This window comes from Diplotaxodon limnothrissa, linkage group LG6 (genome assembly GCF_057381915.1).
Source record: "Diplotaxodon limnothrissa isolate DT_005_m linkage group LG6, D_limnothrissa_male_GT1.1, whole genome shotgun sequence".
NCBI classification, from domain to species: Eukaryota; Metazoa; Chordata; class Actinopteri; order Cichliformes; family Cichlidae; genus Diplotaxodon; species Diplotaxodon limnothrissa.
The window spans coordinates 29080422-29092488 of NC_140601.1; the positions used below are offsets into that span (position 1 = coordinate 29080422).

The following is a 12067-nucleotide window of genomic DNA, read 5'->3' on the forward strand; positions in this document are numbered from 1 at the left end:
TTAATGACCTCTTCTGTCCTGTGCCAGGAATAGTTATTGGAGAAGAAAAGGTTTTGGTGATGACCCTTATCCCTGTACTAAGTTTAAATAAAGTTGTACCTTATTATGTTTTTAAATGCACAAATGCAAAATACTTAATCTAATCTCTTAAATAATTATAACAACAATGGCAATAATAATAGTAATAATAATAAAAAAAATTTTAATTATTTTATAAATGTTTTTTTTATTTTTATAAATTAATCTTCAACATAAGTTTCTTTATTCACAAGTCACAAAGACAGTGGTGGCAGATTATTTAAAATGATATTTTGTTGACATGGCAACAGGACACAGATGGTTGCTGGATGGTTGCTGAGTTGCCTACTAACTATCACATGTAGCGTTACTTCCATTATGTTAGCTTTAAGTGTTTATATAACATTAGCAATTGCAAACATTTCAGCCTTTGGAACGCAGCTGATTTGAAAACGGTGCTGCACGTCCTGTTTTGCTGTGGTGGTGTCTTTATAATTTTTTCCAGTATATGGTATACTGGTACACAGAAGGAACAGGGTCAACAGAGGCTGGTTACAGGTGTTGTTACCAGGAAAAACAGTATGTTAAAAGCAAAAGATTTAGAGAATAGTTAGTCTGTCTCAATACTGTTGATCAATGCCAGGTGTCTCAAATAAAATTGTAACAGGTATTTCAGGATAACAGAGCAAAGTCCTTCCAGAAGTCTTACTGCAGATACAATAGCCATCCTCTTCTACATGTAGGTTGTTGTTTTTCCTGGCATGTTTAGCTTCTGCTTGTAGGTGACTGTGGCTTCTGTCAGTACTGGAAAAATTGCAATCTTGGTTGATAGGGTATCTATGGTAATAAATGAAAATGAGTACCGCTTTGTTTCAGAATTTTTTTTGGTATTGTAAGTATCAGTTGTGCAGACATTCCTATGTCAAACACACACATACACATGTCTGAAAATAATTACTTTACTTCATCAAGGGCAAGAGGTTTGTTTCTTTCAAAGGTCATGATGGGAACCGCATCATACGCAGGTGACAGTGTGTGCTAAAAAAGACTAGAATGTGGAAAAAACTAATGTCCTTCAGAGCTCACAGCAATTGTTAAGTCGTTTCTTTTGCCTCAGTATTCATATATTCCACTTTAACTGTCATTGTGTATAAGCCTCTTTTCTTTCAGTGTTTGGGATGTCTGAGTCAGGTGCTGTCATCTCATTTTAATAGTCAACCATGATGTGATGACTGCATTCCATCAGAAGTATACACGGGGCTTTTCTTTATATAAATCAAATTTATAGGATTTCATATCACACTGTGGCATAGTCATTTTTATAGAGATTTCAATTTGCTGTTTATACACAATAACAGACAAATTTGTGTAAGGCTTTGTCACCTTAGTGGGAGCTACGCTGATAGTTATTGTTTGGGTATTAGCTGCATTTCGTTGCCACCTCTAGCTTCTGTGGATTATCGGCTTCCACTGGATGTTCAGACTACAGGGTTTTCGCTCAAATCCCCATTTCTCCTCAATGACTCATCAAGAGCTGCGAGCCGGATATGGAGAGGTAGGGGGCTCAATAGTGAAAATGCGGAGGATGAGGGAGGTGTCAGAAGAATAGATACTGCACGTGCTTGACTCTCTGATATGGCAAAAGAATTAGATCTTTCAAGGTTACATTGCTCACCAAAGAGAACGAGAAGGAAAAACAGGGTGAAAAGGGTACGTAAACACATGCTTGGTTGCAATCACTAGACACGGGGAACATTTAGCTTTATCATAGTCCCTCCCTGTGGAGTTTGTTCATACATTACATTACAAAAAGGACCCATGACAGTCTCTTTACCCTGAGTATGTTTTTGGATACAATGTTTCCACACTGTTTAGATGAGACCCTAATGGAACAGATAATATAACGGTAGATTTTCTGCCTTGGTTTTACATTTTGTGGCTTTACCATCTGCCTGTTTGAAACTGTTATCATTCAAATACCAGAAATTATAGGCTGTATGGAATAGAACAGTTATTGACGAGAGCAGAAGGCTCTGTTTGGAAATGATGCTGTGCTTAGACCCAAGCAGCGGCCGAGACTAATGGTTGCTTGAATCGCATTAAATTGAGTTTTGTGATGTTCGTCTCAAAGTTTCCATGCCATCAGCTATAAGGACTCATGCTAGTGTGACACATGCTCAGAAAATATTTTTATTTGTGCCCTACAAGAATTGCAGTGTCAAATTTACACTAAAAGCAACTGCAACGTGCATGCATATACACTTTGATGATTATGAAGTGTATTATTTAATGTATACATATATTTCAGTAAATCAGCATGCAGTATAGTAGGTACCAGTCAAGCATATCACCCCCCCTCGTGTAATTTTTTTTCCCACACTGGATGTTCATTTCCATCATACGCTCCCTGCAGTTATGTTTCCTTCTCATCGCTTCATGTCGAACAAATCTGGCATGACAATCTTTCGCATGTCGCTGGTGCTAGGTGCAGCGGAGGAGTCACTTGGGGAGTACACTTTGTCAGTGCACACATAGCCTGTGGTGTTTGAACGGACTGTGGAAGTGTGTGGGTTTAGGGTTTGTGAATCTGTCTCGGTAACACCATCCATGTAGGTACAAAGTTCTAAAAAAATAAAATGATCTGGAAGTGATTAAATGTTTAAGGTAATAATAATAATAATAATAATAATAATAATAATAATAATAATAATAATAATAATAATAATAATAATAATAATGATGATGATGATGATGATGATAATATAATATATTTAATAATATGTTGATTGTAATAGCACTTTAAAATAATGTTATACTTTTAAGCATTAGTAAGTGCTTAATTTGTCATTTATATATCATTCGTCCTCCTTAGTTTGTCATTTGTCATACAGATACATTTATTCATCTGTTACTGTTACACCATGTACTGCTATCACTGCTACTACATCACTGCTAGTAATAATAATCATAATCACAGTCATAATGATATATTTGTATTTATAAATGGTATACTAAGAAGGAGTAATGTTATATAAATGATGAATTAGGCACTGTTACTAATTATTAATAATGCTTAATAGTGTGACATTATTGTAAAGCGCTACCCTAAAGTCCAAAAATAGACAACTTTCCCTTTACCATTGCCTTTGTCCATTAAATTCAAACTCATCATTTATTTATATCAAATACATACAAATACATAAATTATACCTTAAAAACTAATTAATGACAGCCATTGGAGATTTTGGTGTACTTCAGCATTGAACTGATTTTTTTTAACCATCATCTATAAAAGCTAAGAAAAGTTGTTTATTCCTTAAGTCTGTGCCACAGAGGCTGGAAGTGCAAAATTGTTTTTCCCAATATTTATGGGAAACATGCCAAGATATTAATGTAAAGTAATAGTCAAATACATCTTTTCAGTTTGACCTTTAAGTACAATATGTTGGTAATTGGGCAGCGCTATTTAGAATCTAAATACCATCTGCATTCATAACTGTCCTTACCAACTTTGTTTCCCCTTTCTACAAACTTCAGGTCATTCACAGTGGTAGTTCTTTTTTAGCCCATTCCTAACACCAATACATATTAATGGAAAACCTTATCCAATTTCCAAGTAAAGAGGGCCATTGTTCTGATCTAAGTGCTATTACCCTGCTATAAATGAGAAATTTCTCCAAAGCACATTATATTATGGTTATGTCCCAGGGAAGGTTACTCTGCAGCAATATGCTGCTTCAATTACCCAGGATGCATCAAGCTTTGTCTACAGGCCGCTAGCTCATCATTTCCTCTGCCATAAGCTGGTTATTTTCCCCAGGTCCTGATAGTGTCATACTCAAGTGTGCTCATGTTTTCTTTCCGCAGATACGCAGCGATGGTGCAAAGCAACAGGCCCTGTCGCCTGACAGTTTGGGAAAGCTACTGATTGTATTATGTCTGTGTTGACAAAAAGGCAGCTGTGTTTGTCTGGCGTCTTTACTGGTCTTGGCTGATAAAGCTATGAAAGCATACCAAGCATGACTTGAGATTACTCTTACCTCAAGCCACCTATTTTTTCCATTTCACTTTTCTCACCTCATCTCATATTTTGCCGTCAGACGTGACTATATTAAGCATCCAGTCTGAGACTGAATAATAGCCAGATGTCACTTTTTTTGTTTCTTCAGCTCACTTCTGTATGTTCCTTTGCCTGCTTTTTCAATAATGGTAGTAAATTAAAATTGACATCTTTCTTTGCAGAGCTTCTCAAAATCTGCTAGAAAAAAATGTGAATGCATAGCCAGTCAGAACACAAGCCCTGCAACATTTACATCATGTACAGTACCCCCAGCCTCCTCTGTTGTCGTTGTACATGTTGAAATCAATTTCCCTGATATGCTGGAAACAGTAATATATGGGCAACGGCAGATGCCAGTAATAGAATGAACAAATCATTACTATTCTAGACTCGTGCATTCAGTGGCAAATAAAGTTAAGGCTTTAATGTTGGGAAAGACTGAGATTTTTCATTCTTGCTGTTTGTAGACAAATTAAAACATGCAGTAGTACTGCCAAGATCATCAAGTGATAACATTCAAGTTGTCACTTGAAACACTGTGTTAAATGGGAAATGAGAAGTTTTAAGAATACATCAGACAGCATAAAATGCAACATGTCTCAAATATAAACCCAAATAAGAACTTTAATAAACTCCCTAAATATTGTCCTTTCTACAAAGTTATGCCCATACATCCAGTTGTTCCTCCAGAGTTTGCTCTAAAATGGGTTTACATGCCATACTACAATTGTATTTACAAAAATACAGAAAAACAAAAATGTCCTGGTGAAATTAGATGGAAAGCAAAACTAAACTACTGCTTGGCTCTGCTTGTTTGTTTTACTGTGTGCCATATGCCTGTTTGATTTGCATCATTTGCTGCATTCACAGTGCAGCTTTGTTTCATCTTTGGCTCTCTGTCCTTTTCTTTCTAGAACTCCTGTTGTGTTTTTAGTTATTTGTGCTGGCACATAGTTTGCCGCATGTATTGTCAGTGTAAGAATACAGCATTCATTTTTTAAATTTGACAAACTCAGCATACACAGTATGTATACTGTGGTTTGTTTATGTTCATGTAGTTTCATTGCTTGTTTCTTAAACCACTTTCACTGACCCATGAAGCATTCAACATTCATCAGCCTCTTTATTACCAAGGACCTTCTATCCTGCCTTGATAGTTTCAGCCTTAAACAATACATAAACTTCCCTACCCACATTAAGGGCCACACTTTGGACCTAGTCTGCTGTTCTGGACTTACCCCCTCCATCTGTACAGCTGACGAACTGCTAATTTCGGATCATCTACTTCTCTCCTTTAATGTTCACATGACCCTCTCTGTAATTAACAATCCCCGTATTATCTCTTTCCGGAATATCAAGAATATAAATCTTGATATCCTTTCCTCTGCTTTTTCTAGCTGCTTGTCTTCTAACAACTTAGCTATTCAAGAGGACCTGGTACTTTTTTATAATCATAGCCTTAGTAGTATTTTAAATTCCCTGGCTCCACAAAAAACCAGAACTGTACTTTTTTCTCGCTCTGCACCCTGGTACACCCCTGAACTCCGGCTACTGAAAGCTAAAGGCCGACAGCTTGAACGTCTCTATAAGAAAACTGGCCTTACTATTCATAAGGATATGTTTAATAACCACGTTCTGTTTTACCAGGAATGTATTAGTCAAACCAAATCTGCTTATTACTCTGCTATTGTCTACTCAAGTGAGAACTCTACCAAGACCCTTTTCTCACTATTCAACTCTTTTAACAGGCCACCTGATTCTCTCCCTGCTCATCTCTATTCATCTAACTTCTGTGATGCTCTAATGCTATTCTTTATTGATAAAATTCATAAAATACACTTAGACCTGGACCCTAATGCTCAATGTAGCTTCTCTGTCCTAACTTCTCCCCCTTCTCACTTCCTGTCTGTTTTTCAACTTCCATCCTTAGTTGATATTGCTGATCTCATCCATAAATCAAAGCCTTCTACCTGCCAGCTCGATCCTATCCCCACTGTCCTCGTCAAAGCCTGCTTACTCCCTCTCCTTCCCCTCATATCTGCTATTATTCACTCTTCACTCACCACTGGAACTGTTCCTGCTTCCTTCAAAGTTGCTGCTATTACCCCAATTCTGAAAAAAACTGGTCTAGATCCCAACAACTTTAATAATTTTCGTCCTATCTCCAATCTACCATTTCTCTCAAAAATCCTTGAAAAAATAGTTGCTTCACAAGTCCATCTTCACCTAACTGATAATAACCTTTATGAACAGTTCCAGTCTGGCTTTCGTCCTCTACATAGCACTGAAACTGCTCTTATAAAAATAACAAACGACCTTCTTATAGCAGCTGATTCTGGTCTCCTCTCCATCCTTATCCTTCTTGATCTGAGTGCAGCTTTTGACACCATCTCTCATCCCATTCTCCTTAGCAGATTAGCTTCTATTGGTCTCTCTCACACTCCACTAGCCTGGTTTAAATCATACCTATCTGACCGCACTCAGTTCATTCAATTAAAATCCTTCACTTCTCAGCTTTCTCCTTTATCCACTGGGGTGCCCCAGGGATCTGTCCTCGGGCCCCTTCTTTTCATCATCTACCTTCTTCCACTCGGACATATTTTTCGTAAATATAATATTCAGTTCCACTGCTACGCCGATGACACCCAGCTCTATCTCTCTACCAAACCTGACTCTACTCTTCCTCCACCCTCCCTCATCCTCTGTCTAGCTGAACTTAATTCTTGGTTCTCCTCCAACTTTCTTAAACTCAACAGCAATAAATCGGAACTTCTTCTGGTTGGCACTAAACGACTGCTATCCAGAATTAACAATTTCTCTCTCACCATCAATAACTCGCTGGTCCCTATCTCTCCCTCTGTGAAAAGCTTGGGTGTCATTCTCGATAGCACATTATCCTTTAACTCACATATCAATAATATTACACGTGCAGCATATTTCCAACTCCGTAACATTAATCGCCTCCGCCCCTTCCTCACACCTCACGCCACTGCCATTCTCATCCATAATCTTGTTATCTCTAGAATTGACTACTGCAACTCATTATTATTTGGCCTCACACAAAAATCTATCAACAAGCTCCAACGTGTCCAGAACTCTGCTGCCCGTATTATTACTAGGACTTCTTCTACCCACCACATCTCCCCAATCCTGAAGCAACTTCACTGGCTCCCGGTCAAATTTCGCATCCATTTTAAAATAATTCTGTATACATTCAAGGCTATTCATTCTCTCTCTCCACCGTACCTCTCTGACTTATTACAGATGAAGCTCCCATCCCGCTGCCTCAGATCTTCATCTTCTCTTTCTCTCTCTGTTCCCTCTGCTCGTCTGATCACAATGGGAGGGAGGGCCTTTAGCTGCTCTGCCCCTCGACTTTGGAATTCCCTACCCCCGGACCTCAGAAATATTAGTTCATTCTCTCTTTTTAAGTCCACCCTCAAAACTCATCTGTTTAAAATTGCCTATTCTTAAATTTCTGTATGTTTTAACTTTTATCTTCTATTTTTACCATTGTGTATATTTCCAGTTTTTATCTGTTGTACAGTGTCCTTGGGTGCTTTGAAAGGCGCTATTTAAATAAAATGTATTATTATTATTATTATTATTATTATTAGTTACACCCTTCTAGTACTGGGTTCAGCCACCATTTGTTTTCAGAACGACCTTAATTCTTTGTTGCATACGGTAGATTCATAAAGGTGCTTAAAGACTTGCTGCACATTTATCATTGCTACTCATTCATGTTGTGAGGTTCCCATTCCACCTGATGCTTTACCTAATTATTGGATTGAATGGCATCCGGTGTGCTCTTCTGCAGCTATAACAAGTCTCCTTTCATGTTTGACATGTTGTACATTGAAAGATGCTCTTCTGCTGGATGTTAAGAGTGCTTTCCCTTTCAGTTATGGTTGTTTTCCTATCAGCTCTGAACATTCTCCTCTGACTTCCAGAATCAACAAAGCATTTTGCCCAGAGAACTGCCACTCACTGGATATTTTCTCTTTTTTGATTATTCTCTGCAAACCCTAAAAATGGTTGTGCTGAAAAATCCTAGTAGATCAACTCAAATACTCCGAGCAGCACAAACAACAATGCCACACTCAACATCACTTTTATTACTTTTCTTTCCCACAATGTTCGGTTTTGACTTGGTTTGGGTGGGTCATCTTGATCATGTCTACATGCCTAATTGCACTGATATGTTGCCACATAACTCACTGTTCACTTGGTCAACTGTTTATTATTACATGAATAAACAGTTGACCAAGTCTAACTTACATATTGTAGTTTTATCGTTGTTGTTAAAAAGCACAATAGACAAACCATCACTAAATGTAAATGAATAAATTATGTTTCCAGTGCATGTGCGTACTAATTCACTCCATATTACTTTGTATGAGATGTATTTAATAAATTTGTTGTGTATTTATTTTTGCTCCTGTATGTACTTTATTCATTTAATCCTATAATATAAAGCCAGGAGAGAAAAGTGAATAGGCACTCTGAATTTCATAACAGACCAAACAGGTCAAACTCACCTTATGTGTGTGTTTGTGCGCCTGTATGGCTGTGCCAGTGTGTGCAGGCACTGTCTGCTGCAGTGAGACAGATTAACTGTGTCTGAGCTGAGCTGTAAAGCTGTGCTAAAATAAATGGAGAATCATTGGTGAAAGACCAAACGAGGAGGCAAGAAGATGCTTTTATATATAAATATATGCCTGAAAGCTAAAATAAGATGCATTTATACTAAAGAGAAAAACGCATAAATCCTGACTGACTCATCATACAGTCATTTAAAATTGCAGACAAGCTTTCTGCATTTCTCTTTTCTTCTGTGTATAATCATGTGACAGCAATAATGACCCCAGCAGGGTTGATATTAGATGCTGCATACACATCTGTCAGGACTGTGTCACATAATGTCACCAAGCTGCTGACGTTTGCTGCCAGTCTTGTCATGCACACAGACTCAGAAAAAGATCCCTGATTTATGTTTCATCAACATCAGTGTTCTTCAGGTTAACTTTTTTGTGCAGAGGTGTACCTGTTTCTTTTCAGGCCAGCAGAAAGACGTTTGTTTAGATGTTTAATTCTTCTCTTTTAAGGTTTGCACTCAAGTTGTGCCTTATTACTGTATTTTTTTTAAAGATAAGTAACTGAACTTACCCAGTTTTCTGGCTGCATGAAAAGTTATTTGCAAGGAAAACCCTTAGAACAAAATGTTATGTATTATCAGGCATAACGTGGAATATTTGAATTTTAGTACTTTTTTTAGAGGCTAACATGTGCCCCTGATTATGATGCAGGTTTTTTTAAATACAGTATGAATAAAGTTAAACATTTCAGTTATTGTTTGCCATTCACTTAATGGTAACACACAACACTTCAGTGTTTTACCTAAACATGCATGCTTTCTGCTGACAGCTTCTGTTTAGAAGCTTATTGAGCTGATCTGATGGCGCATGTGTTATACTGCCAAGCCTTGGGCTCTTTCTCTCTCCGGAAAAGTTTAAATGGCATTACCTGTCAGCTCGAATGATAGGCCCCATCCGTTTCTCAGTAAATAAAAGATGTGTCAGAGCACAACAGTAAAAGCAATTTCTAAAAGGTTTTCCCAAATCTCTCATTCTTTGTTTCATGTCATGTAACATTCACTAGATTTGTCTGCTGAGAAATGCATCACGTTTGAATGAGAACAGCTTGAACAAGTGCATCCATTTTTTTCTGTCAGAAATACTTCACAACAGCCTTCTTTATTTACCTATTCCAGATTGCTGATTCTTATTCCAATAGATGAGACAAAATACCATACTAATTTATGTCATGAGGCCAATAAATTTAAAATACAGTGTGTTAATTATGAAAATAGTAAAAAAGCATGTTTGCCATCTACAGCACAGTTTAAACCTGTCTGCAGGAACAAACCTTGACTATGTATTTCATTGTTGGGTTGATTTTTGGGACAGGACATACAACATCTTTGACATTGTGGTGTTTCCCACACATTTCTATTTAGTATTCTTTGAGTGCCATATCTGTGCCGTATAATCTTCTGTTAATGTAGCTGCCCTGCCAAAAAGTTATGGAAAGAACTGGCACACCTACTCCTTGGAGAGTGTACATAGATATAAACAGACTATCCAGACAGTTATTAGCTCACAAGGCATACAAATTAGAAGTTTTAAGTGGAACGTCCTGTGCAGAATTGCCCACTGCAAATGCATGGATGATTACACGGGGAGAAAATTTGGCTCTTGATCTCTTCTTTTGCAGCATGGAAGATGCTGTCCTCTTTAAACAGAACGATGTTATTTTTACCCCTGTTGTACAGTGTGTATAGATTATGTCTAATTGTGCAATGAATTGGATATGTATGGGAGCATGCATGTGGGTATCTTTGTCCAAACTGAAATCTTTTTATTTGCCTTGGAAGATCAGGTTGAATTAATCCATTCTGAATGATCACTCTCATTTATTTAAGTGTTTGTGCCCATAACGAGGCTATGAGTTTACTAAGATTGAAATGTGTGCGAGCATCTGGTGGGTTGGAAATCTGGGAATACGCACATTTTTTATGATTTTCAATTTCAACATATATAAAGGACATAGCATATCTATAAGCACCAACTCAGTGCTCTCTTTCTCTGGCTCACACACAGCAAACTATACCCACAAGCTCAGCTGAGCTCAGACAATTTAACAAATCAATGCAGAAAATTGCCTCCAGCCCCACAGCACAGCTTTGTGCAAATAAAATCCATGTTACATTCAGATCTAGAATAAATGTTCACAGCAATTACATGTTTTTTGCATTTACATTTAAATGCACCCAGATGTAGAGCAGTTAGTTCATCTTTCTCTTTAATCCCTTGGGCTTGTTTTGCCACTGTAAAGTATTCATCCATTTAAGTGTAACCAACCCCTTGTTCATGTTGTCTGTAGTTTTTTCCCACTTTAATTTATACATGACTCCCTCTAACTACCTTGTTCATACAGAAGAAAGGTTCCTGTTACATTGTAATTACTGTTGTGTAGTATTCGCACAAAGTACATTTTTCTGCTGTCTTGTTAGATGATTTTAATATTAAAGTGAGATGTCCAGCTATCATGGGATTCCTCATGCCCATGTATTTTGTGTTTCTTCTGCTTAATAAAGAAATAAATGCTCGCAAAAAGTGCCACGGCCTGTACTGGAGCTAAATGTCCACTGTCTACAACTGAGCAGATCAATACATAGTATCCTTTGGACCAATCAGTGTCACTGCTGTCAGTGACAAGACATTATCAGAGATAAAGCAGTACTGTGTGTAAACACATTGTCATTTGTTGGACACAGCCTGGGTGTGAAAAGAATAAGTAGTCTCTTTTTGACACTTATACATTGACAGTAGTTTTTCTTTAAGCACTTTCTTAAGTGCTAAAGGTTTATAGTTTTTCTAGTTTCACAAAGCAGTGTCTTTAAAATAAAATAAGCAAAGTTGTTATATTGTCGTTATATATATATATATTGTTTTATGTAAATCATGCTAAAATTGACTTAAATTTGCCTGCATTCTTTAAAAAAACAAAACAAAACAAAACAGAGAGAACAGTTCAATTCAGTTTTATTTATACAGTCCCAACAGTCACCTAAGGATTCTTGTTATTTTAAGGTAACTTTGTCTGTCTCTGTCTGGTTCCAGCTTTTTCAAAATTGGGGTAGTACATTTCAAAAGGCTTAATTTGACTAATTTAAAAGCCACCAGTGTCAAAAATAAAGAAAACATGAAATGGTCTTGCTCTAACTTTGTCTTTTTGTGCTTTTTGTCACAGTTCAAGTTAAAATTGATTTTATTGGCATTACAAGACATCAGTGTTGTTCCATCAGAGAAAGCAACAGAAGCAGTATGTGTCCATCGAAGTCTAAAACCTGATCAGGATCTCTTTTTGTTGCAAACAGTTCTCTGTCATAAAGCTTCTTCCTGTTTGCATCTAGCATTTAAAATA

The 12067-nt window shown here is 37.1% G+C and overlaps 1 protein-coding gene across 4 annotated transcripts in view; it reads left to right on the forward strand.

Annotated features, from left to right (window-relative positions):
* LOC146630794 (alpha-1,6-mannosylglycoprotein 6-beta-N-acetylglucosaminyltransferase B-like) overlaps positions 1-12067 on the forward strand; it is a 133469-nt gene that overhangs the window by 11326 nt on the left and 110076 nt on the right. The gene's annotated exons all lie outside the window — the stretch shown is intronic.